Source organism: Mytilus trossulus, chromosome 9 (assembly GCF_036588685.1).
Source record: "Mytilus trossulus isolate FHL-02 chromosome 9, PNRI_Mtr1.1.1.hap1, whole genome shotgun sequence".
In the NCBI taxonomy this organism is placed as follows: domain Eukaryota; kingdom Metazoa; phylum Mollusca; class Bivalvia; order Mytilida; family Mytilidae; genus Mytilus; species Mytilus trossulus.
The window spans coordinates 77,090,556-77,117,054 of NC_086381.1; the positions used below are offsets into that span (position 1 = coordinate 77,090,556).

The window sequence follows — 26,499 nt, forward strand, 5'->3', positions numbered from 1 at the left end:
TAAACATGTTCTGAATCTCAACTTTTATTTCCTTTAATTGATAACTCATTCGGAACCTCAAGATCAAGAGTACGGTGCCTGAATCCTATTAAGTCACAGTTGTCTATTTGCAAGGAATCAACTATACCAACGATTCCCCATCCTAAATCGGTTTTCTGTCCGTACGGTCCATTATCAATTGAAGGTATGACCTCACGTGGAATAAGTGCACGAGGGCAATTGTAACCAATCAAAAGCCCAAACTCACAATCTTGGACGGGTATCAACTTTTCTGCAATGTGTTCTAAATATAATATATGACCATCGACGTGCCATTTCAGCTGTTGGAATATGAGATCGGTTTGCTGGCATGATGTCACGTGTAAATACCTAAGGAAGCGGTATTCTAACTTCACTGTCAAATCCCCTTGCCACTAGACCTTTTATTTTACGACTGTCAACTATATGATTTTCTGCATGCATTGTAGAAAGTGAGAGTTTAACATCTGTTCCATGGAGTCCTAACGCACAACGTGTTTCATCTAAAACAAAAGTAGTGTCGGACTGTGTGTCTAGTAAAGCATAAACAAGTCTTTCATTCTCGGGATCGTCTGAATGCGACACATAAACAGGCACAATCATAGAACTTTTGCAACTTGCTTTTGTATTGTTCATGAAAACGTCCCCGGTCTGTGACTTATAATTTTCCACGGTGCCAGATTCTAACGGTTTATCCTTGTTGACAAAAATGATTGGTTTTTAAAAGTCACCATGTAAAGATGTTGGATGAAACCTTGAACATACCTCACACTTTTTACGTTTTTGACATTTCTTCGATGTATTTCCATATCCTAGACAACCAAAACAAAGTCCATTTTCTTTCGCAAAGTTATTTTGCTCGTCCACTGACTTCTTAAGAAACTGATAACATGAATCGATGAAATGACCAGTTTTCTTACAAAATGTACATGTTAGATCCTTGTTGTAACTGTTATTGTTTTTATCAGGCACTCGCAAAGTTTCTGTCGCAAGAACATTTCTACGCTGATTATCATATTTACCATGCTGAAATCGATTTGTCTTAAACTTGTCATTAGTACTATTTGTAGTCTCTGATCTGACCGACTGTATCGACGTTACCGGGTCATTTGCTATGATTGCTTCTTTTTCTACAAAATCTACAAACATTTGAAATGAAGGAAATTCACACTTATCGTCTTTGTGTTTCGAAACGATTCTTGACCATCGTGTTACAACCCAATCTGGTAGTTTCGACAAAAGTTTTCGATTTTCTCTATTGTCGTTTATTGTTCCCATAGTTTTCATTGCAGACAAGCACTGTTTTAGAAAGTCGGAAAATTTTCTTAGAGCATTATTGTCTCTAGACGGTACTTTCGGCCAATTATCAAGTCTATCACGGAATGCATTGCTGATAATAAACGGATCACCAAATCTCTTCTCTAGGAGTTCCTTTACATCATCGTAAGCGTCTTCAGTAGACAATATTATAAAGTTTTCAATACCTCTCGCACTGAATCTCCGACATACTTTCGCAAGTAATGTATAAGCTCAAACGTCGGAATTTTTCGTTGTTCAATAAAAGTTTGAAATGATGATTTCCACGCAGGATATTTTAAAGGATCACCGAAAAAGATTGATGGTTGGGTTGGCGGCAGCCGACTAAGACTCACTTGCTCGTTCAATTTGAACGTATTGTCCTGTAACATTAGCAGTGTTTACATTCTGAGGTACAAATGTTATAGCTGATGGATTAAGAGTTGCGGAACTTACGCTTGTCACAACTGGCATATAATTTACGTTGGTTACTACTGGTTCAGAACGCATGTGTGTCATTACTTGCACAGAACTTTCACTTTGTACAAATGACTGACTTACATTTAATGCAGACTGATCTAATATTGATGGACGGACGTTGGGTGTAGACTTAGCTTGCCTAGATTGATCGACATTTGAGACAAATCGACCTTGACCTTGTAGACTTGCAGTCGGGACAGAATAGCCTTGAACTGGATACTTATAACTTATATTGTGTATTGGCTGAACTTGATCGTGGTCAATATTCAACTTCTTCGGTACTGCTGACCTTGGCAGAGTAGTTACAAAATCATCATGCTCATCCTTATTATTTTCAATGTCAGTATCTACTTTAGCATACGGATTAACGTGTTGATGAAATTTATCGGGAATATTATCTTGCGGAAGTGATTTCTTTAATTCATCTAAATCTGAACCTTGACTAGCTTTATCGATAACATTTAGCTTGGCCTCGGTAGCCTCTAGTTCACGTATTGTTTGTATTCTTTCCAATTCTAATTTCGCCTTCGCCTCGACTTCAATGTACTTTAATTTTGCCTTCAAGTCGGCGGCTCGCGAAGCAGTTTGTGACCGTTGTGATGCACTAAGTCTTGATCTATGCAAATGAGATGAATGACTAGATATTGACCTACATGTATATGAACCTCTAGTTTCTACATTGTCTCTATCAATTTCCTGCACACGAGTTGTTATCCTTTTCATGAGATCTGCGTGATAGTTTTCACAAGTTTCGTATCGCTTAAATATCTCAGTGTCACTAATTAATTCAGAATGACCATGTGACTCACTTTCATTTTCAATAAGATTTGATAATTGTTTATAAACACTTGTTAAATGATTCATGTTTGTAACTAATATAGTTCGATGTTCGCGAATGATATTTGTGTCTAATGTGTCACTTAACTGTACCTCTATTTTGTTTGACCATGACTTCCATGAAGAAACTGCCTTTCGAAAGTTTTTTCTGTAAAGTATCAACTTGACACAAAAATCCCTTATCGGTTAAACATAGCTGTCGTGTGCTAGTACGAGTTACACCACTAGCCTCACATATATCGCCCTCGACATCGCCTCGGGACATCATGTTTAATTAATTCAAAATATATCAAGTTATCAACAAAGACATTTACGTAACATTATTATTATTGTAATAAAATAGTCAACATGTAGTTTCAATCTGTAATTGTTCATCAAATGAATTCTTCAATTCTGTGTCGCAATCTTCACACATCAGACAGGTCAATGATGTAGAGTTCTTACTGTAGCTGTGGGTGTCGCAAAGAAAATACATTCACCCAGTTGTCTAACATTATACAAAGTTCATGGCCTAGTATACGTTGTTACGCAGGTTTACGTAAGAACTGAAAGTAGACAAAAAAGAACCCTAAATAAGTTTCAATGCAAAACCCCTGTTGCATACCAAATTTAACAAATCGCAGTATAACCTTACCAAAATATCAAAATGACTATTCGAATATATCAATTATGCATATTAAAAGACATTTATTACATTAATTACGTTCAAATTACCTATTTGTGCCATCAACATGTCAAATTTGTGTTCATAGCATCGTGCTTCTATCACGGGAATCTGATATATCGTGGAAAGAAACGACAATTTACTACTTATTTTCTAATCGTAATATGTATCTCACTCCTTATCAATGTACAACGGTAACAATAAGATATGCAAATCTTGTATTCTGCCTACATAAAATTAGTGGAGAAGAGAATGAAATTGAATTTTCAATCTTCTAGAAATGACTCTTAATGGTTATCTGTATAAAATGTATATATTTAGATATAATATTGTGACACTACAACAAGCCTTTACTATTTTGTGTTGAAATAAGGTTAAAAAATCATATTGCCCAGTATTACCCAGTATTACCCGTTTCTAGGAGCATTGCCCAGCCCGGGAAAACCCGGGTTGGCCCACCTGGGTTTTCCACGGCAGGTAATACTTTGCCAACCCTGGTAGACGGCCAATTGTAATAAAAATATCATAAGGACCTAATAGGTTCTGCAGCCTAGTAAAGGCCTACCAGTATTGTGAGTTGTTTTTTCTCACAAAGTGCATATCAGTACATTTTGTATTGTTAGAGGTGTAGCAGGAGGGGGTCAGTGTCTACACCTCCTGGAGTACATATCAGTATTGTTAGAGGTGTAACAGGAGGGGGTCAGTGTCTTTACCTCCTGGAGTACATATCAGTATTGTTAGAGGTGTAACAGGAGGGGGTCAGTGTCTACACCTCCTGGAGTCAATTCAACAAAAATACTTAAGACTGAGATTGATCGTAAGTCATGAACAATTCAATCTACTTACTATCAATCTTAGGCGAAATAAAAATATATGTATGGTTCCCGTAACATACTTTTAAAAAATAGGGTCGGTAGGTCCGCAATTTTTTTTATATTTTTTTTTTTTTTTTTTAATGTCAAAATCCGGAAAAAAATCGTGTGTTTACCGAAATTGTGTCCGGTATTATACACGCCCAAACCGGAAATCCACCAGTTTTACATGTATTTGGTTGTAAAATAAACAGTTATGATACGTTTTTAATTAATTTTGTTGCATTCTGTTATGAATTGTTACAATTTAGCCATAACGCATACTTGTGATGGAAATTCAAATGACAGAAATCTATGAATTTTTTAAAAGGTAATTTTAAGACTTCTTAACATTACAACTCCTGGCCTCACGGTCATAAAACTTTCGAGCATGAGTTTTGTACTCAGACTCGAAAATCAACCAATCAAATTGCTGGATTTTATGTTTTGAGCATGATTTTTGTGCTCCGAGCACTGAGCAAAGTTTTATGCCTTTTAGGCCAGGACTAAGAAAAGGACATATTTTCAATCCATCATAACAGAAAAAAAAATCCTCTGCAACTCGTATATACTATAACTTTGTCTCAATAATTGCAGGCAAGATATAAATTGGCCTAACCTAAACCTAAAATTTTATAAGCATAATAGAGAATACAAATTTCCTTTCATTTTATTTTTGATACAATTTTCATGGTTGGAGCTGCAATTTTGGCAAATCTTTCTCTACTTCAATTTTTATATGCAACTACTCTAATGGTTAGTGACTGTTTCTTGTACTGAGATTTTATTTTACGTCCAGAGAATGCTAAGGAATGCCAGGAAATATTTCCTTGTTCAAAAATTGAGTGTTGTAAAATTTTTAACCCTTAGCAAACAGGAAGTGGATAGACAGCAGATGTAAAAATTGCTAAATCTCTACAACTCAAGTTGAGTCTCAATAATATCAATTAAGCTGCAAACCAAGGTTTAACTCATTCTATTAAAAAGATACAGAAGAGAAAGTTTGATGAAATGTACATGTAGTTGGTCTCATTGAGGTCTAAAAGGGATTGCCAATTTTTTGTAAGCGTGACACGTGAAAGTCATATTATTGTGTCGTGAAAACGGGAAATGAGGCCTTGTGGGACCCGGGAAATGACAAAACAAGAATGTGTCCATAATTTTCCATATTTAGTGGACCGTGAAATTGGGGTCAAAACTCTAATGTGGAATTAAAATTAGAAAGATCATATCATAGGGAACATGTGTATTGAAGTTTCAAGTTGATGTGACTTTAACTTCATCAAAAACCACCTTGACTAAAAACTTTAACCTGAACTTCTCACTATCATTTTCTATGTTCAGTGGACCATGAAATTGGGGTCAAGACTATAATTTGGCATTAAAATTATCATGGGGAACATGTGTAATAAGTTTCAAGTTGATTGGACTTCAACTTCATCAAAAACTAACTTGACCAAAAACTTTAACCTGAAGCGGGACGAACGAACGGATGAACAAACGGACGAACGAACAGACAAACGAACAAACCGAAGCACAGACTAGAAAACATAATGCCCCTCTACTATCGTAGGTGGGGCATAAACATGAGAATTGCTTACTTACATAGTGTAAGCGGGATACAGGAATCGGACAAAACCGTAAGCAGAATCCGGGATCGGACCCCCCCTCCAATGAGACCACCCATGTATAATGTCGGTGTTATTATCAGCAAACAATCACAGATCTCTTTCAGACAGACAGACAGACAGACAGAGGCTGAGTCAATTAAGCAGACAGACAGACTCTGAGTTAATTAAGCAGACAGTCACTTTAGAAATCTAGGTAACGAACCCAACAGACATTTAAGATGATTCAATTACTCTGAAGGCCGTTGAGTACTGATATAAATACATACTTCTGATTATGAAATAATATACAGTAGAATGTGCCTGAAGTTATTTATTAGAATACAGTAAACATGGTAAATACTATTATATTCTAACCTGAACCAAACGATCTACCTGACCATGGTCTTGTTGATCTGCCATAGAACCAGGATAAATTGGACGTGGCTGACATTGGTCTGCTGCTTAACCTATAAAAACAGGCATACAATTTAATTTGTTGATTGTTGCCTAAGTTGTGTTAATCTACTTTTGGGCTATTTAGTAGCGGCCAGTTTTAATTGATAGATGAAGCCAGATTCCCAAGAGAAATTACTGACCCGCGCTTATTTTATAGTCAATCATAATTGGAGTCTAGTATATATATAGTATGCTATTTAAAAGACTGAACATTATCAATTGAATTTATAATGAATAATAATAACATTAGATGTAGGTTTCATTATGATACATTATTCCAAAGTTGTCAACACGAGAAGGTTATTTAAATGAGGGCAAAGATTAATTAAAAAAAAACTTGATAATTTTTGTGCTTCATACAAAATGTACTTCTGTTAATGCTTTTACACTCAAATGAAATTACATAAGATTTGCACATGTTTTTTTTAACTATAAAATTATGTAATGAAATCATGAAAAGAAAAGTAGTGGTGCTAAGCAGGCAAACTATCAACTAGCACTACATGGATAAAATCAGAGAATTCAAAATATCTGACTAACCATTTTTCTGTTGTTAACTTAAACTAAACATATGACAATGTAGGTGGATGATATTAATTTTCCTGCCTAACCTTCTTCTATCCATATTGTAAAACCCGACACCTCAGAGTGCATGATTTTCTTGCAGCATTAAAGACCCGTTGTTGACCATGCTTGCATGGGCCGTTTTTGTTCCTTGTTCGGATTGTTCTCTATTTGACACATTAACAGTTTCATTTATCAATTATATTTGTCATTTTCTCCTTCCTACCCAACCTATCCATTTCAATATAATAGTCATTAGTAAGACTACATCACATCTAAAATGATAATTTGTCCCCATTATCAAATCCTTGCAAGCAAAATTCAAAAATTACTACGATTTTATATTCAATTCTGAATGACAGAAATCAACAAGTAGGTGAAATCAATGTTTATTCTATATTTGACCGGCCAACAACATAATCATGTCTGGTATTTTAACTGAAGCTTTAGTCTGAAAATAAAATATGGTGCAGCTTTCCGCATGTTATGGCAAAAAGGTCATTTTCAATTGTGAGTAATGTACCAATAAAATGGCAATAAATTCTTATAATAATTACCCTTTATTTTTAGCTGGAGCACTTGCTGGACGATTTTTAATGTGTTGCCTTCTGGCAGTTATTGCTTGCTGCTTTTATTGTCATTCTCTCCCTAGGAGTAGACGGGTCCCAGAGATTGGGGTCTGCAATAAACTTGGCATCTATTTTTGGTTTGTTACCAGAAGGTGGTTTGGGTGGATATGTTGCTGACATAGGTCGTCTCTTGCTTTATTTATATTCTGTCGCTGAAGATACACGCTGAGCATAAGGTGATCTTGGGACACTGAAACAATTTTTTATAAAAATAAGTGAATCTTTCAAGAATCAAATATAGTTGACATACTTCTCCAAAGCATCTTGGAAATGGATCTCATCACTAAAAACTAAGTGTGACCAATGAACCATGAAAATAAGGTCATAATAATCAAGGAATATATCTTACATGTAAATCCATTTTTAATTAATTCATATAAGTGGTTCTCTTTTTTATATCGATTATACCATTGGTTTTCCTGTTTGATTGGTTTAAAACAAGTCATTTTTGGTGCCCTTTATAGTTTATTGGTCTGTGTGAGCCAAGGATCCATATTGAAGGTCATACTTTGACCTTAGGGTTCTCGCTAAGGATTTTTGAAGGCGAGTCCAGGGACTCGTCATTTTTGGCCATGGTGAGTCCAACAGCAAGAAAAAATATATTTTATTGCATTATAATGTAATATTTAATCCTCCATGGCCTACATGGCCTAACAGAGCAATGAAATGACATTAAATTCAGATTACTTTTTAAGCTTTTGCTATAAAATGATGATATTTGTGTTTAACTGTGTTCAGTTTATACAAATTTTAGTCTTGATGCATCTGTGGACTCACCAGATTTTGATGAGTTCAGGACTCATGGACTCACCTTAGCGAGAACCCTATAATGGTTAACTTTCAAAAAATATGACTTGGACAGAGAATTGTCTCATTGGCACTCATATTGCATCTTCTTATATATCTAACTACATTTAAGAAGACTGAAGTCTACTGTGAGTTGTCAAAAAATAAGATCACCACAACGTTTTGGTGTGGTTCATGTTGCTTAATCTTTAGTTTTCTTTGTTGTGTCTTGTGTACTATTATTTGTCTGTTTATCCTCTTTTTTTTAGCCATGGCGTTGTCAATTTATTTTTGAATCTATGAGTTTGAATGTCCCTCTGATATCTTTCATCCCTCTTTTATTAACATGTCCTTTATGGTTTAGGTTTTTTCATAACTATCATTACTTAAAGTATTTTGTAATTTATTAGGTAGTATGTGTGTATTTTGCCATCTTGGATTGTAGAAAACATAGATCCTTATATTATAAGGTCCAAAATTTGATGTAGGAATGCAGATAACTATATAATACTAATGTGGAGCATACATTTCTTGAGAGGCTAACAACACTTTCTTTGTTTTACCCCCCCCCCCCCCTTTCCCCCTTGACTTACTCTTTCTTCTTTCTCATCTCTCCTTCAGTTTTCTTTGTTTTTACACCCCCATGACTTTCTCTTTCTTCTTCCTCATTTCTCCTTACTTTTTTTTTGTTTTTACAACCCCCCATGATTTACTCTTTCTTTTTCCTCATTTCTCCTTTAGTTTTCTTTGTTTTTACACCCCCCATGACTTTCTCTTTCTTCTTTCTCATTTCTCCTTTAGTTCTCTTTGTTTTTACAACCCCCATGACTTTCTATTTCTTCTTTCTCATCTCTCCTTTAGTTTTTCTTTGTGTTTACACCCCCCATGACTTTCTCTTTCTTCTTTCTCATCTCTCCTTTAGTTTTTCTTTGTTTTTACACCCCCCCCCCTGACTTTCTCTTTCTTCTTCCTCATTTCTCCTTTAGTTTTTCTTTGTTTTTAAAACCCCTCATAACTTACTCTTTCTTCTTCCTCATCTCTCCTTTAGTTTTTCTTTGTTTTTACAAACCCTCGGCCTCATAACTTACTTTTTTTTCTTTCTCATTTCTCCTTTAGTTTTTCTTTGTTTTTACAACCCCCCATGACATTCTCTTTCTTCTTCCTCATTTCTCCTTTAGTTTTTCTTTGTTTTTACAACCCCCCATGACTTTCTCTTTCTTCTTTCTCATCTCTCCTTTAGTTTTTCTTTGTTTTTACACCCCCCATGACTTTCTCTTTCTTCTTTCTCATCTCTCCTTTAGTTTTTCTTTGTTTTTACACCCCCCCCTGACTTTCTCTTTCTTCTTCCTCATTTCTCCTTTAGTTTTTCTTTGTTTTTAAAACCCCTCATAACTTACTCTTTCTTCTTCCTCATCTCTCCTTTAGTTTTTCTTTGTTTTTACAAACCCTCGGCCTCATAACTTACTCTTTTTTCTTTCTCATTTCTCCTTTAGTTTTTCTTTCTCATTTCTCCTTTAGTTTTTCTTTGTTTTTACAACCCCCCATGACTTTCTCTTTCTTCTTCCTCATTTCTCCTTTAGTTTTTCTTTGTTTTTACACCCCCCCCCCCCCTGACTTTCTCTTTCTTCTTCCTCATTTCTCCTTTAGTTTTTCTTTGTTTTTAAAACCCCTCATAACTTACTCTTTCTTCTTCCTCATCTCTCCTTTAGTTTTTCTTTGTTTTTTACAAACCCTCGGCCTCATAACTTACTCTTTTTTCTTTCTCATCTCTCCTTTAGTTTTTCTCAGTTCCTCAAGATACTGATCAATCAATAGATCTTCATAACTGACCATGTCTGTATTAGTTCTACTAAACTGGACTGATTGTTCCTTTGGTAAATGGATCTTAGGTGGGTCTTCTTTCTTCTTCGACATTCTGTAACAGAAAAAAACAAGTCTTTTAATAGAAAAATGTCATTGTATTTGCTAGATATAATTAAAAGAATTTCAAGATTCAATGTTTTGCAAAATTTTATGCATTAACCAAAAACAGCTAATAATTTGTTATCAAGTTTTGGTCAGTGTATTGCTACATTTTTTTTTCTTCATTTCTTCTAAATAAAGTGAGATTCTGTAGGTTTTTTTTTTGTGTCATGGTAAGCATATTGTTATAAATATTTTTGACATTGTTTCTAGTAAATAAAGTGTGATTCTGACAACGTTTTCTTTGGTGTTAAATAAATGGTAAGCATGGTTAGTGTATTGCTATACTGTAAAAAAAATTTCTCTTCATTGTTTCTAAATATAGTGAGATTCAATAGCAATTTGGATTCTGACAATGTTTTGCTTTTTTGGTTGAATAATTCAAGTTTTTGGATAGTGTATTGCTATACAAATATCTATTAATTCATCTAAAATTCAAATAAAAATTGGGTGCAAACATGTAGGGTGGGAACAAACTTTTGGGGGAAACATGTGAGGTGCGAAAGTGTATTCAGCGCGTATGGACCAGATACCGGTAATTGTAGGGCAAACAAACATATTCTTTTAAATGGCCTGAATGTTGTACAAAGTAAACTAAAATTAAAAACCAATTGTTCAAAGAACAATTGAAGGTCTTTCCACTAGTAAAGATCTATTTTATTATCAAAATATTAAAAATCAATCTAAAATGTCAGTTCCTATGACTTTATAATGTATAAATATGAATTTAAAGCAAAGGTCAAAATCTAGAACGTCCTATTAACCTTTGACCTTGACCTCAATTTCAAGGTCACCAACCAAGGACCTCAAATAAAAAGACCATCAAATATGTATGGTTAATGAGTTATATCACTTTAGGCATGATTTTAAATATAAGATGGGCGAAAACTCTCATTTATTGTTTACACACTCTTGCAACCAAAATTTATAAGTTACAACATGTCGCAACTCACAATTTAGTAAAAATAATTTGTCAATATCTTTCACGGTTGTTGAAAATAAGAGAAAATAAGCCAAAATCAAAATTTAGAATATGACCTTGACCTTTGACCTTGACCTTCTTTTCATTTTTTTGGACCAAGGAACTTAAATCCAAAGACCCTAGGCCTATATCACTGATGGTTTACCAGTTAGAAACGCATATCACTTATATCAAATGCATAAGGGGAAATAACTCTCATATGGAGTCTCGGATAGCTTCGGTTCAAAGGAATATCCTAATCCTGAAGAAGTAACGAGCAAATTGGTTAAATAAATTTGTCGTAATCTTTTATAGTTGCGAAGGAGTAGTGGCCACAAGAAAAACAGTGTTTGGGGAGATAACTCTTACAACGTAAAGTATTTTGTTACGCAGTTGTAAATTTTTAAAGCGTATAAACTATACGACATCATATTCCAAATATCTAAGCGACATCTTTTGAAACATCAATACTACGCAAGAACAAAATTTAGGCGGAAGAAAAAAAAAAAAAAAAATAATAATCAGAACAAATTCAATAGGTCTTTCCACGGAAAAGTGGAAAGACCTAATAATAATAATAATAATTAAAAACCAATTGTTCAAAGAACAATTGAAGGTCTTTCCACAAGTAAAGGTCTATTTTATTATCAAAATATTAAAAATCAATCTAAAATGTCAGTTCCTATGACTTTATAATGTATAAATATGAATTTAAAGCAAAGGTCAAAATCTAGAACGTCCTTTTAACCTTTGACCTTGACCTCAATTTCAAGGTCACCAACCAAGGACCTCAAATAAAAAGACCTTAGGTGTGTTATATGTATGGTGAATGAGTTATATCACTTTAGGCATGATTTTAAATATAAGATGGGCGAAAACTCTCATTAATTGTTTACGCACACTTCCAACCAAAATTTATAAGTTACAACATGTCGCAACTCACAAATGAGTAAAAATAATTTGTCAATATCTTTCACGGTTGTTGAAAATAAGAGAAAATAAGCTAAAATCAAAATTTAGAATATGACCTTGACCTTTGACCTTGACCTTATTTTCATTTTTTTGGACCAAGGACCTCAAATCTAAAGACCCTAGGCCTATATCACTGATGGTTTACCAGTAAGAAACACATATCACTTATATCAAATGCATAAGGGGAAATAACTCTCATATGGAGTCTCCGGATAGCTTCGGTCCGAAAGAATAATCTAATCCTGAAGATGTAACGAGCAATTTGGTAAAATAAATTTGTCGTAATCTTTTACGGTTGCGAAGGAGTAGTGGCCACAAGAATAACAGTGTTTGGGGAGATAACTCTTACAACGTAAAGTATTTTGTTACGCAGTTGTAAATTTTTAAAGCGTATAAACTATACGACATCATATTCCAAATATCTAAGCGACATCTTTTGAAATATCAATACTACGCAAGAAAAAAATTTAGGCGGAAGAAAAAAAAAAAAAAAAATAATAATAATAATAATAATAATAATAATCAGAACAAATTCAATAGGTCTTTCCACGGAAAGGTGGAAAGACATAATAATCAAAAAGAAGGTCAGGGCTCCTTCACATTTTAAGAAGAAAGCAGGTTTTCTGTCTCAGGAGAGGAAATTCATCAGAAGTCATATCAACCAAAAATTACAAAATATAAGTGCAATTAAAGAAACCTGTATTGGGTGAACTTGGCTTGAAATAAAACTCCTTAAGCAAATATTTCTCTAGTAAAGTGTCTCTATAAATTTGTAAGATTTGGAAATATTATTAAATCATAACGCGACATGGCGCTGATCAGCAGAACGAGCACCTGCTAGAATAGAGCAGTACACTTGTTCAATTTCGGATATTTTTTCTTACTTACTCGGACTGTAAATTTTATGGTACCATGTAACAAATAAATTATAAGATATGTCGCACTTCTAAGGACAAAACTTCTTAAAACGATATTGTTTTGGCTTTATTTACACTTGGCTGCCATCTTGAAATATTTAGATATCACCAAGGTGACTACGTCACTAGAGTTGGATTATCGCCCCTGATTTTCTAACTTTATAAGCGATTTTTATAAAAAAATAAATTTAGATGTATCGTAAGAAGTAGAAATGTCTGAAGTTTAATTGTTTTCATGATCTGATGGGATGACCCCAGGCTAGCTTGTCATGTTTGTCAGAATTTCGGGGTGACAAGACATATCTGCACCCAAGTCCGAAGACATTTCGCACCCATTTTGGACATTTCGGTATCCGCACAAGTCGGCACCAAGACAATCCGGCACCTCGTTTTTAAAAATAAATTTATTATCAAAAATGAAAGAATTGTTGCATAGATATTATAATTTGCATATAAAATATGCATTACAAAAAGATTAATCATCATTTAATTAAGCTCTTAATGATTATGTATGTATGAATAAACATAATTTAATAAATCATAATTGATTGTTAGATATGTTGTTGATCGTTGTTGTTTGAATAAACCGTGATTATTAAATTGAATCATAATTAATTGTAGTTATGCATTAATCAGTATTTTATGTTACATCTAATAATTCCTCAATACAGATCAAAAGTGTATAGCTTGTGTTTAATTGCAGCTTGTGTTTAATTGCAGCTTGTGTTTAATTGCAGCTTGTGTTTAATAGCAGCTTGTGTTTAATTGCAGCTTGTGTTTAATTGCAGCTTGTGTTCTCGTTTGATCCTTACATCTGTTAAGACAACACGTACAATATTTATATTCAATTCTTTATTTACTTTAAACAATACAGTTTATCAGTATAATATGCATAAATATACAGTTAACAAGTTGTATAGCGTTAACATACACATAAATAACAAACGTCAGAAATATCAGATACATATTATACAGTTTGTGAGTTTCATACTACATATAATAAACATATAGATCTTTTATATTATTCCTGCACTTAAATGCATAGAGTAAGTACTTTCCTAAATTACAGAGTTCCTTAGTGTTTTCAACAGAAAGCAATTGTACTAATTTATAAGTTGACGGTCTAGTCCAATAATATTTCTTGATAAACTTTTTACGTATATCATTATAATTTGAACATTGTAAAATAAAATGAAATTCATCCTCTACTACATTTTTATCACTTGAAAACAATATTTTAAACATAAACATAACAGCGTGTGCAAGCCATCATGAGTAACAGGGGCGTAGTAGGTATTCAGCCAACTGAATGCACCAATCGGCAGGGGGTCTTGGGGCCGCTCAAGGCCCCCAGTAGGTCCAGGACAAAGGCCTGGTAGGTGGTTCAGGGGGGGGCGAAGCCCCCCGACGGAAAACAGTTTTCAGCATCTCGCCATATCGTGTCAAAAGCCTTTCGAAATCGACGAATGCACAAAATAGTTTTTTCTTTTTTAACTTTAAAATTTCAAACAATGTATGAATCACAAATCAATTATCGGTGGTTGAATAACCCTTTCTAAAACCACATTGGTTTTCGTTTAAAATCATGAATTCTTCAGAGAAAAGATTTAGTCTCTCGCATAAAATTGCGGTAAAAAGTTTCCCCATACAACTTAAAATGGTAATTGGTCTAAAATTTTTGGGGTCCAACTTGCTACCTTTATTTTTATAAACAGGCTTGAATGGTTTAACACTAGTTATTTTGGGGCCCTTTATAGCTTGTTGTTCGGTGTGAGCCAAGGCTCCGTGTTGAAGGCCGTACTTTAACCTATAATGGTTTAATTTTTAAATTGTTATTTGGATGGAGAGTTGTCTCATTGGCACTCACACCACATCTTCCTATATCTATTTTGGTAGTTACTGGACTACTAAATTTAATTACTTCGTTTAACACACTATAATACACTATCTGGACCACTTGCTTTTCCATTTTTTAAGTTTTTTAAAATACAATTAATTTCAGAGCAAGTAATAGGCCTGTCTGTTTCAGGGTTATAAGAAATAGTATCTTTAATATTTTTCAGCTTTTGCTCAATTTTGGTTTGAAAATCATTATTTATTTTTGAAAACTTTCCTTGATTTTGGAAATGTTTAATTGTGCTCTCACTTTCCTTAAACATTTCTTTTAAATCATCATCTCCATTTATATTTTTGTTTTCTAGTGATTTTAGTATTTTCCAGTATTCGAATCTGAAAGTTTATCAAAGATTTTCTTTTTATATTCTATTTTTTTCTGTTTTATTAACTTTCTAAATGATTTGAGTAAACAAAAATATTTATGTTTCAGTGAACAGTTAAAGGGATTTTGTCTTTATTCTTTTCCGACTGAATTTATTGACTTTTTATATTCATATACTTCATTATCTGACCATTTTTGTTTCTTTTTTTTTGTTTCTTTTAGAGTTTGGTATACCTCTTACATGTCTTAATGTACAAGATTTTTCTGTTAAGTTGCATAAAATTAAATCAAGCTCACTAGCTGCCTGATCTATCCCATTTTGATTTTCACTATATTTCTTTGTTTCAAAGTTTATAATTTCATTTATAAAATTTTCAGAAGATATAGTTTGAATTAATATATTTTTGGAGTTATCGTTCCACTTATAAGATTTCATTAGTTTCCATTTGTCTTCTGGAAACAGATACTGTTTTTCACTTATATTACATTTAAGAAATATTTCAATTTGTGCATGATCTGAAAGGTAGTTGATTTCATTAGTTTTAAAGTATATTACTGAGGTCAGGAGACTCTTACTTACAATAGCATAATCTACTGTACTCAAGCCATTGGGCGTGAAACATGTAAAATATCCCAAAGAATCACCAATGTATCTGCCGTTAAGTATACGTGGTCTTGATGACAAGCATAATTCTAAAAGATTGTTACCCTGTGCATTTAGTATTTTATCTTGGTTATTTCTTTTTAAAAATTGATCCACATCATAATTTTGAGGTAATATATTTTGAGAATGTATATTAAATAGATCTGGGTCATCATTTTCTATAAAATCTGGATGACTGCTAGTGTGGGAGTTAAAATCTCCTATTAAGACAATTTGTCCTTTGTTTGAATATGTACTTATTTCTTTTTCTAACTGGTTATAGTCATTTTCATAATGACTGGAATTTACAGGGGGGATATAAACAGCACACAAGTATAAGTCATGTGTAAGACCAAGGAAATTTTTGTCTAATTTAAGCCATAGCCTGTTTTGTGAATTTGTACCTTCTTGAATATGGGAAATCCCTTTGGAGTATATTTTTTTTATAGTATACTAGTATCCCACCACTATGTCTTTTTGCTTTCTTCTTCTTTTTTCTTATTTTAGAAAAGGTATTAAAGCCAGGGATATTATATTCTTTACATTCTCCTTTCCAGGTTTCTAATAAGATATTTATGTCACTTTTTATACTGTTAAGAAAAAAATCATCATTTGATTTGTCACCAAGACCATGTATATTCCATGAAGATATAGTTAATAGTTGCTTAATTAATGAGTTCTGATTCATTATAAATCCAAAATTGAAATATATGGCTGAAAACCAGCTTTAAAGCATAGTGATATATCTATAACATTATTATAATCATGTGTAAGTCTACAATTATAAACACATAGTAGTATCATACATCTGTTTGAAAGTATGCATTAAAAATAAAAAGGCTTACTTATTCAAGCTAAGTACCATAAAAAGAGGGATAACTCTATCTAATTTTTTTATTTTTTTATTCCAGATCTTTGAGAGAGATAATACTGTTACAGAATAACCCTTTTCATTTCTTTTCCTTCAGGTTTTTTGTTGTATTTCAGAAAGAAAAAAAATTAAAATCTTTATTTCTAATTGTGTATAAAGCAATATCTTTACTGGTTGTTATTACATATTAGAAAAAAGATTTATGGATGCATGAATATAATATACAATGATGAAGAATATAACTAATATAATACAAATTTAGTACCACTTTACATGTTAAATGGGAGAAAACTATAAGATAAATATACAGAAAGTTTCTTGACAATAAAGTTTTACTATAGTATTTAATATACATGTACATGTACATTCTTATTATAATTGAAGTAAAATTTATATAGAGAAACATGAATCTTTGAGAAATAAAATGAAAATAGAAAACAATAATGCATTTTATAGATGATTTGATACCGGGAAATTTGTGGTCTTACTTTAATTTAAACCATGTGAGATATATCTAGTTTTATCTACAATAAAAAGAACCAGTTTTGCATTCTTTGTCTTTGGGCTAGGTGCGCTAGAAAGGTCTTTAAAGTGATCACGATTTACCGTATTTGATAGTTTAATTGAGGGAATTTCCATACAAAGACTTTAAGTTTACATAGACTGTTCCTGTTATTTGTACAGTAGAAGAGCTTTAACTAGTTCATTGCCTCGTTTTGACTTTTAAACTTCCTGGTCTTCCAGAATATGCTGTCAACCTAAAGTTTAAAAAGTCCGCTTTAAACCAACAAGAAATTAACAGGTCAGTTTTATTTCGCTCTGTTCTGTCACACTCTTGTGCAGAAATGACACTTATTGCCGCTCCGTTATTTTTATATCTTATTTACTTCTTTTTGAACGGGACATGCAGTTCACAGGGTTTAAGACCTTCCCGTTCACAGGCACTTGTTTCTATCCATTGGAAGACCCACTATCAACGTATATTTACGATACGTTGATAGTGGGTCTTCCAATGGATAGAAACAAGTGCCGGTGATGCAGTTATGAAGCCTGAAAGGTCGGTCGAAGTTTTATAAAAAATTATTTCCGGGTATCAATGCTTCTGTTCAAGATCATGGACAAAGGAGAAATCTAGTACTACTGATCGAGAGATTTTTTTAATTTCTTCAGTTTATCAAGGATTTCGTTGAGTTTTTCATGTAGAGGTTTATTTCCGAAACCAAACCACAAAGCAATTCATTTTATAGGCACTTCCCCGACTGGGGGTCCGCTAGACAGTCCGACGGTTCAATAGTCCGACGGTTCGATAATCCGACAGTTCGATATTCCGACTTTTCTATAGTCCGACGGTTCGATAGTCCGACATATCACACCGGATATGATTTAAATAGGTTACACTACAGACTACTTACACGAAAAGAAAAAGCAAATGGCGAAATCTAGAAGCACGGATGATGAGATTGAAAGAGGAATATAATAATGGAACGAGAAATTTAGACCAATACTGGAACGCAGTGTGCTATGGAGTGGTTCAGTTTTGACACGTTGTTGTATTTTCTTTAAACATTGTGTAATTTTAAAAGTGAACTTTTTGATAAAAATATTTAGTTATGAAAACTACTGAATTTTTGCTGACAATTTGTGATATTTTTCAAAGATACTAGTAAATAATTCCAAATTTGATTATAGTGTTTTGCCTGAAAATATTTGATTAATGAAATGCATCACCAACAAATGCAAAAAAAAAGCACAAACGGATTAGTAACACATTCTTCTTCTAATGCAAATACAAGAACTAAATGCCATTATCCCCCCCCCCAAAAAAAAATGCAAAGAACAAAAAAAATGTTTGCGATAATGCTATACCACTTACACCAGGAAACGGACTCATGGTACTGTAGGTTTTATTGTGTAATTTTTATCAAATTATTTGGCCTATATCAATTTGATGATTTTTGGTCGTTTTTAACTGATTTTTGGTCGTTTTCAACTGATTTTTATCGTGCTGTATACCACCACTGTCTAAGGGAATTTGGATCCAGAAAAATGTTTAACCCGGCTGTGGTTTTTGTTTGTTGCTGTATATTCACGCTTGTTTTTCTTTTATTGGTTTTCTCATCTGAATTGTTTTATACTGGTCATACTGGTAATTTAGGGGCCCTTTATGAAGCCCCCTATTGCTTTATAGTGTTATCCGATTCTCCAAGTTGAAGATCATACAGTAACCTAGCTATAATTGCTTACTTTAACGACATGTGGTCTTGGATGGAGAGTTGTGTCGTTGGCAATCACAAACACATGTATTGTCTTATTTTAATATGAATCGTAAACCTTGATAATTAGTAAGCAATATTAATGAATAACAACTGAGTAAGTAAGGAATCACAAGAATATACAAAGAAATTATGTTTTAGTCCGACAAAATGTGTAATTTAACTTGGGTGTCGTATCATACAGGTACCACTGTATCGAATATTACATACGCACCCATATCGTGTTTGCAGTAATAAATCACTTGGAGAGATGTCTTGAACATCTAAGAATAAACAATCATAAAAATGAAATAGCAATTAATAAAAGAGAGGCGAAGGATACCAGAGGGACATTCAAACTAATAAGTCAAAAAAAAAACTGACAACGCCATGGCTACAAAAAAAACCCAGACAAATAGACAAACAATAGTACACAAAGCACAACATAGAAAACTGAAAACTGAAGACTTGAGAAACACGAACGCCGCCAAAAACCGGAGTGATCTTATGTGCTCCGGAAGGGTAAGCACTTGCATATAAATCAATCAACTTTAACCAAATAGAATTATCATAATCAATACGTCTCGCACAGGTTTATACTGAAACATTTATAGCTTAGCTAAATGTGGATGGTACTAATAATATTGATTAATAAACAATGAATTTCCCTCAAATGTAGGAGCTTTTATAAGCTCCCGCAGGAAGCTATTTTGGTAGAACTGTCGATTTGTGCCATTGTGCTTATAGTAAGATGATTTCTTCAATTAGAAGTAGAAATCTAACTTCAGGTTTTGTGTTAAGACACAGAAGGCTTAATATAAGTTTGTTTGTTCGTCTCGTCACTGGATCCGTTCACAGCTGTCTTATCGGATTTTTTTTTTAACAATCAAAAGTTTCGTGGTTCAGAATGGGGCCCATTCAGAATTGATAGTAAAAAAGATCCGATTAAAAACGTCGAATGAAGACGATATATACCTACGAAGGTGTATTTAATAGGACTAGAGGATTCAGAACGTCGAATATACCTATAGCTGTAAATGTTTTTGAAATATAAAATGTACCCTGTGTTTAATAAGCATCTTTCTTTATTTAACGCTTCAACTAATTGGCGAATGTGGTGAAATTAAGCGACTTTCTCTTCCAAAACAAGTCGATCTTTATTGTATACGGTCTTTCTTAAGGGCTAAGAAGTCCATATCGGGATACACCAACGACCTGAAAGTGGAAATAAAATGACCTGGGCCCGTATATGTGTCGATATATTAAAACTAAAATAACTTTTTAATTCTTCAATGGATTTCCTAAAATTTTTAGTTTAATGATCAAGGGACCATTTTCAGGTCTGTAGTGTAACCTATTTATATCATATCCGGTGTGATATGTCGGACTATCGAACCGTCGGACTATAGAACCGTCGGACTATCTAACCGTCGGACCATCGAGCAGTCGGACCATCAAACCGTCGGACTATTGAGCTGTCGGACTATCACTACGAGGTGACTGCATGTTACAAACATATGTAATTGAACAATAATAACAAAGAAATGCAATCGTGAACCTTAATGCCTGTTTTGCATGAAAGATCATGTAAAAAAAGATGCTAGGTTTTACCTTATTTTTAGCTCACCTGGCCCAAAGGGCCAAGGAGTTTTCTCATCCCTTTGTGTCTGTCGTCGTCCGTTAACTTTTACAAAAATCTTCTCCTCTGAAACTACCAGGCCAAATCAGCTGAGGCCAAATGAAAACAAACTTGACCTAGCTAAACCATCCTTTGGGTATCTAGTTTTAAAAATGTATCTGATGATCCTGCCAATCAACCAAGATGGCCACCATGGCTACAAAAAGAACATGGGGTTTAAATGCAGTTTTTGGCTTATAACTCTGAAACTAACGCATTTAGAGCAAATCTGACGAGGGTTAAAAATGTTCATTTGGTAAAGATCTGTCTTCCCTTAAATTTTCAGTCTCATCAGACAACACGTTGTTGGGTTGCTGCCCCTAAATTGGTATTTTAGGGAAATTATGCAGTTTTTGGTTATTATCTTGAATATATAATAGAAAAGGATAAACTGTAAACAGAAAAATTGTTCAGCAAAGTTAATGATACAAATAAATCAGCATGAAAAAAATGGTCTATTGATCCTGTAAAGAGTAATTCACCTTTAAAGTCAACTTTTCACAATTTTTTCTCGTAATATTTTTTTATTGATTTTACAAAAATCTTCTCCTCTGAAACTACTGGGCCAAATTGGACTACACTTGGCCTAAATCATCCTTAGGGTGTGTAGTTTTAAAAAATGTATCCGATGACCCTGCCTATCAAGCAAGATGGACGCCATGGCTAAAAATAAAACATTGGGGTGAATGCAGTTTTTGGCTTATATCTCTAAAACTAAAGCATTGAAAGCAAATCTGACACATAATTACAAAAATCTTCTCCTCTGAATCTACCATGACTACTGAGACAAATTTACCCGAATTGACCACAATCATCATTAAGGTTATCTAGTTTAAAAATGTGTCAGATAACCTTGCCATTGCTAAAAATACAACATAAGGGTTAAAAGCAAGTTTTCTCTATTAATTTTTGAACCGTTAAAATAAATAGAGAAAATCTGAAAGGAAAAAATATGTTCAAAATAATGAGCTAAACCAATTGTCCATAAATACGTATGAACTGTTAGACAAATTCTTATAGCAGTTATTGCTCATAAAATGACAAAATTTACGATTACTTTTTTTCATTTTTACACGACTGCAAACATTTTATTGCGTTGTATAATATGCTATCATGTCGTCGTCTGCGTCGTCATCCGAAGACGCATTAAGTATCCGGACAATAACTTAAGTTTAATTGAAAGGATATCTCTATAAATTATTACCAGAAGGTTCAATATCACTGAAAGATGAGGTTGTGATTGATTTTGAGGGTTATTGTCCCAATGCAATATTTTACATGTTTTAAAAGAATGTCTGTTTACCATCTCCCCAGGTTAATTTAACCCTTTATAAACAGACCAGGAAGGCATGTTTGTTTTTTAACTGGATGTCAAGCATAGTATGGTCACATGAATGGTTTGACTGGTCTAGTCGAGGCCACTTATCAGTTGTTTTTGCTCAATTTGAGTGTACTTATTTAGATTATTTATCCTTTTGCTTTCAAGCACTTTTGAAAAATGGAAACACATTATTTTCAGGAAGAAAAGTTAATATTTCGTTATTAACTATTTCAAGAATCTTTTCTGAAACTGCTGGGCCAAATAGTTTAAAATTTTAACTGAATGTTCCTTAGAATATCTAGTTTATAAAATGAAATTGTATTCGAAGTTTTGATCCATCAACAAACATGGCCAACATGGCTAAAAATAGAACATAGGGTGGTTAAATGCAATATTTGGCTTATATCTAAAAAAATAAAGCATTTATATCTACCAACCCTGAAGTTTTCTGACGAACCGAACAGCCCATTAATGCATTATTGGGTTGCTGCCACTAAATTGGTAATTTTAAGGAAATTTTGCAGTATTTGGCTACAATCTTTAATAATATTGAATATAAATATAAACTGTAAACAGCAAAAAAGTTCATCAATGTAAGATCTAGAAAAAAGTAAATTTTATTAATCATGATTTTGATTGAATTAAGTGATTACGACTGCCGTTAATTTGGTTCACAGTCATTAGACATTTTCGGAACAACCATTTAAAGTTTAAACAAATTGATTTAATTTAAACAAGTCATTATGAGGATAACATAATAATTGTTCCATTGGATTGTAAATATCTATTCATCTCTTCTTTGTGTGAAATACAATCTTTATCCCCGTGATAATCTAAGTTATGGAAAATAACTTCATATTTATACTGCTTTACAAACAATTTAATGCTAGGTTTACCCCCTGTTTCGTGCCGAATACAAAATATTTCATTTTTAAGACACTATACGTACCGGCTATATTGTCTTGATACTGAAATCGACACAAAAGTAAAAAACAAAACAAAACGTAACAATGTTTTTGTTAAAAAGAAAAAGGGTTCGGAATTACCCTCTAGAGATACCATTGTTGGGTATATCCCTTTATAACGTAGTTATTCATCAGGTCCAGACGGTAAGACATTGGCATTTTGAAGAAATTGAAAGAGAAAATGAATCAAATTAATAACAGAGTGACATTTAATAAGCAAAGTATATTAATTGAAAATTTGAAGACAAAAAAGTTTAAATTTACAGAAGTTTGACAATTGTTACTACATGTTGTGACGTGACATTGTTGATGAAATAAAGTAGTTCTAGGAATTTGGCGTGGCTAATAGGTTAGTCGATGTCATTGACGTATATAAAGCTCACATTTATACGTATAGCTCTATCTGAATAACATATTAGCTGATTGCAGTATAATAATTTTATACGCACGTTTACGGGACGTATAATGGTATACCGCTGACCATCTGTCCGTCTGTCCGTCACTTTGTCGTCAACATGCAGGACATATACTCAAAAATGCTTAAACCAATATGCACGAAACTTTGTTGAATTGTTTATATCTACTGAAATGATCTTCACTTAGTTTTTTTTTATAAATTTTGCTTTACCGTTTCCAAATTTTGGAGTTTTATCCATTAGAAAAGGGGGGATTTTCCTGTTTTCAGACCATAACTCAAACACAGTTTCACCAATCTGCTAGAAACTTTGGTGAATTGACATATATTGGTTTTTCGCACTTTGACTTTATATAAGTGAATGGATATATCCATATGGTTCAATACCACAAAAGGAAGGTTCCGGGGATTGCTTGGGGGTTATGGTACCATCATTAAAGGAATAAGGGGCCAAAAATAAGTAATTTTGTAACTTCCAGACAATAACTTGTGTGTTGGTGTATGGATCATTGTACCTAAAGGTTCCATATCACAAAGAAAATGCTGGGATTGATTTTGGGGGCAATTGCCTCACAATTTTAGGAGTTACCTGGGGGCAAAAAAGGGGCAAAAACAAGTGTCTTTTCTAGTTTCATGACAATAACTTGTGTGAATGTGTATGGATCTTTCTAAAATTGTAATACAAGATTCCATATCACAAAGGGAAAGCTGGAATTGAGTTTGGGGATAATTGTCCAAAAGGTGTGGGAATAAGGGGCTACAATTAAGCATTTTTCTAGTTTCCAGACAATAACTTGTGTTCAAGTGTATGGACCTCTCTGAAATTGTACTGCAAGGTACCATACCACAAAGGGAAGGCTGGGATTGATTTTGAGAGAAATTACCTAAAAAAATTAGGAATTGGGGGAAACAAAGAGATTTTTATAAAATTGTACTACTAGGTTCCATATCACAAAGGGATAGCTGGGTTAGAGTTTGGGGGTAACTGCCCTAAACGTTTAGAAATTGATGGGGCCAAAAGTTGGTTCAAATTGGGGTCCAAAATTAAACTTTGTTTGGTTTCAACAAAAATTGAATATATGGGGTTCTTTGATATGCTCAATCTAACCGTGTATTTATATTTTTAACCGGATTTTTGTGACAAAAATGTCAGTTATTAAATTGGGAATGCTCGGCGGGCAGTCGGTTGGTCGGTCGGTCGGTCGGTCGGGCGGCAATCAAATGTTGTCCGTGCATTAACTCAAGAACCGTTCAACCAAAGCTTTCAAAATTTTAATATGTTGTTACTGACAACTAAATGAAGGTCAAGTTCAATAATGGCCATTTTGACTTTTACCGTTCGGGAGTTATGGTTCTTGAAAGATTAGAAAATGGAGTTTCCAGTCTTGTCCGTGCATTTACGCATGAACTGTTCTTCCAAAGCTTCCCAAATTTTAATATGTTGTTACTAGTGACAAAATAGAGGTCAAGAACAATAATGACGATTTTGACTTTTACCGTTCAGGAGTTATGGTTCTTGAAAGATTGAAAAATGGCGTTTCCAGTCGTGTCCGTGCATTTACACATGAACAGTTCTACCAAAGCTTCCCAAATTTTAATATGTGGTTACTGGTGACAAAATGGAGGTCAAGTTCAATAATGACGATTTTGACTTTTACCGTTCAGGAGTTATGGTTCTTGAAAGATTGGAAAATGGAGTTTCCAGTCTTGTCCGTGCATTTACGCATGAACTGTTCTTCCAAAGCTTCCCAAATTTTAATATGTTGTTACTAGTGACAAAATGGAGGTCAAGTTCAATAATGACGATTTTGACTTTTACCGTTCAGGAGTTATGGTTCTTGAAAGATTGAAAAATGGTGTTTCCAGTCGTGTCCGTGCATTTACGCATGAACCATTCTACCAAAGCTTCCCAAATTTTAATATGTTGTTACTAGTGACAAAATGGAGGTCAAGGTCAATAATGACGATTTTGACTTTTACCGTTCAGGAGTTATGGGTGCTTTAAACAGTATCGTATAAAAAACTAGGGGTTATTCCCGACTAAAAATAGACTTGAAGGGAAGTCCCTTTTTATCAACATAATTGGTAAAAAAGTATCATGTTTTTTATATTTGATTGTAAAAATAAGTGAATTAGCTTCAATTAAAACAGGTTGAATGATTAAAATAATTTATAAAAAATAGATTAAATACACATGTTTTAAGGGGAGACAAACTGTAAACATCCTGTTTTTTTGGCAGTGAAAAGTGCAAAACTTATTTGCACCCACTGTAGCTCTTTTCGGAGCAGGCGAACGTAGCCTGAAGCATACATTTTTAGAAAGACCGGGTAAAAACCTATGAAATTCATACAGTTTTGAATATGAAAAATGTGCATGTATCATGTCTGCATGGGTGTGCACATGGCATGATTTCATGTTTTTTATGCATAGATTAGGCAATATTTTTCCCATTTTCTCTGGATAAAACTTTTTGATACTATTAAAAGTACAATTTATTTTTATTTCATTATAAACTAGAGAAAATTCTGTTTCTAATGATAACTAGTTTTATACAAGTATCTTCATTAACATTAACACCACTAAGGGTCAATTATAGATGGTCCCTCAAAATATGACGTCATAGAAAAAAACTGTTGATTGCACCCTATGGTTCTTGAAAGATCGTAAAATGGTGTTTCCATTCACGTTGTTGCATTTACTCACAAACCATTCAATCTAAGCTTTTCAAATTTTAATATGTTGATACTGATGACAAAATAGAGGTCAAATTTGATATTGACGATTTTCACTTTCAACAATCATCAGTAATGGTTCTTGTGATATTGCCAGGACACGAATAAATGCTAATATATCCGGTTTGCTGTCGTTGTGACAGCCTCTTGTTCATTTTTAGACCCCGCTTTCAAATTGGTTCATATTGAGGTCAAAAGGGTCCAAAATTAAACTTTTCAAGATTTCATCAAAAATTTAATAATTGGGATTTTTGATATGCTGAATCTAACCATATGCATGTATTTGACCTTCTGCTGTTGTGTTTATTTATTTGGTCGGGTTTTTGTCTCTTTGACACATTCCCCATTTCTATTCTCAATTTTATTTATATTTTTTTTAATTTTTGGGCCCTGTTATCAA

The 26,499-nt window shown here is 33.4% G+C and overlaps 2 long non-coding RNA genes across 2 annotated transcripts in view; one reads left to right on the plus strand and one right to left on the minus strand.

Moving 5' to 3' along the window:
* Positions 1 to 7,398: 7,398 nt before the first annotated feature.
* LOC134684207 (uncharacterized) lies at positions 7,399 to 13,142 on the minus strand. Its single transcript, XR_010101201.1, has 3 exons — positions 12,975 to 13,142; positions 9,942 to 10,106; positions 7,399 to 7,595 (listed from the first exon to the last, which is right to left on the minus strand). It is a non-coding gene; the product is annotated as an uncharacterized LOC134684207 (long non-coding RNA).
* A 4,302-nt stretch (positions 13,143 to 17,444) lies between these two features.
* The window catches only part of LOC134683432 (uncharacterized), a 32,792-nt gene continuing 23,737 nt past the window's right edge, over positions 17,445 to 26,499 (plus strand). Inside the window, exon 1 of the long non-coding RNA XR_010101023.1 lies at positions 17,445 to 17,537. This is a non-coding gene — a long non-coding RNA (uncharacterized LOC134683432). The remainder of the gene's footprint in view (positions 17,538 to 26,499) is intronic.